Raw genomic sequence first — 2500 nt, 5'->3', positions numbered from 1 at the left:
GTGGGGTGTTTCTTTTTTTTGGGGGGTGCTTTTAAGTGGTGGTGGTGATTTTTTTTTTTTTTAACGTAGGTACAGGTTTTCTCCGATTTTTTTTTTTTTTTCCCCCCCGTGGTTTTTTTTTCCCGTTTGTTTTAAATTTGCGCTTTCGCTCTGTTTGACCGACTTCCACACACACACACACACACACCCACCCACCCACACACCCACCCCCCCCCCCCCGCCGGTGGGCCACGGACCGAGCACAGTTGGCGGCCTTCCCCGGCCCCAACAACCGCCTGACTGCCCTCCCCACCCCGCCGCGGCGAGCCCGGCCACCCCCGCCCCCTCGTCCTCCGCCGCCCCGCCCGGACCCGGCCTTTCGCCAGCGAGTTTGCCTCCCCGCGGGAAGCCGGGGCGTCCCTGCCGGCTCCGTGCCCGGTCGGCACACGGGCGTCACGGCGGCCTGCGGTTTCCAAGCCCCGCTGTCGCAGCCCTACCCCCTCACCTGCCCGTGCTCCCGCCTCCCGCGTTGCTCGCTCGCTCGCTCCCTCGCCCCGCTCCCCGCCCCGGCCGCGGGCTGAAAAAGATACCGACCCGAAGCGCTGCGCGCCGCGGGTCAGGTCGCGCCCTCGCCCTCCCCGCCCGCCCCCGCCGCCGCCTTTCGCCAGCGGGTTTGCCTCCGCCCGGGGAGCTGGGGCTTCTCTTCTCCGAGAAGAGGCACCGCGTCCCCGTCCCCCGCCCCCCCCCCGCCCTCCCCGGCCTGCCTGCCTGCCTGCCTGCCCGCCTACCCGCGCGCGGGGCTCCTCGGCCGTCGGCAGGACGCCCTCGGCCGCTCGTGCTGCGCCAGGCCCCCTGCTCCCGCCGCCGCGACTGACTGGCTGGCCGGCCGGCTGGCTGACGGACTGACCGTTGGGCGCGCCGCCAGCCGCCGCCCACGCCCAGCGGGGGGCAGGGGGCCGGTTGCCAGGCAGCGGGGCGAGCGCGCATGCGCGGTCCGCGCGGTTGCCGACCCCCTGCGCCGCTTCCCGCGGCCCAGACGGAGCAGAAACGGCCGCGCGGCTGGGGTGGGGCGGGGCGGGGGGAGGCCGAGGGTGGGCGCCAGGGCGAGGGCGGGAGACACCGCGCTCCTCCGGGTCTGTCTAGGGGGCAGGGGCGGCTGTGTGTGTGTGTGTGTGTGTGTGTGTGTGTGTGTGTGTGTGTGTGTGTGTGTGTGTGTGTGTGTCTGTGTCTGTGTCTGTGTCTGTGTCTGTGTCTGTGTGTGTCTGTGTGTCTGTGTGTCTGTGTGTCTGTGCGGTTGAGCACGCCTCCGTCCGGCGCGGGGGGGGGAGGGGGGGGGCAGTGGGGGGCAGATAAGCGCCTCGGTATCTTTTACGAAAAAACTTAAAAGCTAAAAGAAATTGAAACGATGGCGGCGGCGGCGGCCTTGGCGGGGGGGGGGGACACGACGACACCACGCCGACCCCACCGCCTCCCGCCGGAAAAAAGCCACCAAGCCAAACCCCAAAACGAGCCGAAAGAAAAACCCCACCAACCCCACACCCCACACGCGCAACCCCCAAAGCTCCAGACGCAGACTCGTAGAGCGTCTGCACGGATCGGGAGGGTTCAAAAGCTAGAATCGTAGAATCGCGGGCACCGTCCCGCACCCACGAGAGGGTCGTCACGTCCAGCTCCTGCCCCTGCGTGGGACAAAGCGCCCCGCCGTTCCCGGCCTCCGTCATCCGGTCGCTTCCTGAAGAAGGGGACGGGCGCGGGGCCGTGACCGCCTCGCTGCCGGGGCCCGTGGCGCAGCTCTGCCGCCCTCCGGGCGAACCACCTTTTCCCACCCACCGTCCGACCTCAACCTCCCCCGGCTCCGGCTTCCTGCCGTTCCCTCGGCTTCTGTCGCTGCTCCTCAGCAGACAGCAGAGAGAAAGAACGCGTCAGCGCCGAACCCTGCGGTCGGGAGAAGAGGGACGGGGCGACCACCGTATCGCATGCCCTTCAACCTCGATAACGTGCCCGGGGGGGACCGCGTACGAAGCGGCTGGGACGCTCAGCCCTCCCGCCCTGGCGCCGCGCAGCCCGCCCCCCCCTCCCCCCCCCAACCGCGGTCCCCCCCCCCCCCCTCCGGTGAGGAGGCCGAGTCTACCCTCTCGCGAGCGCGGCCGGACAGCGGGGCCGTCCGAGCCCCGCCACTCCAGTCCAGCCCAGTCCGCTCCGCTCCGGACCGGAACAGCCCGGTCCGGTCCGGTCCGGAATAGTCCAGTCCGGTCCGGCCCAATCCGGTCCGGCCCGGTCCGGAAGTGTCCGGTCCGGTCCGGTCGGGTCCCTTCCGGTCCGGTCACGTTTCCGGGTCCCGAGCGCCTTGGTAGACGGCCCCATCCGCGCCGCGCTCCGACGTGACGTCTACCCGAGCCCCGCGAAGGGTCTACCCCTTTCCCCCGCCACTCGGCCTCGGTCTCCCGTGAGGAGGCCGGGTCTATCCTCCGGCGAGCGCGGCCGGACACCGGGTCCGTCCCGAGCCCCGCCAGTCCGGTCC

The sequence above is a fragment of the Caloenas nicobarica genome, chromosome 25 (genome assembly GCF_036013445.1).
Source record: "Caloenas nicobarica isolate bCalNic1 chromosome 25, bCalNic1.hap1, whole genome shotgun sequence".
NCBI classification, from domain to species: Eukaryota; Metazoa; Chordata; class Aves; order Columbiformes; family Columbidae; genus Caloenas; species Caloenas nicobarica.
The sequence above is the reverse complement of the archived record's forward strand: the minus strand, read 5'-3'. Positions refer to the sequence as shown.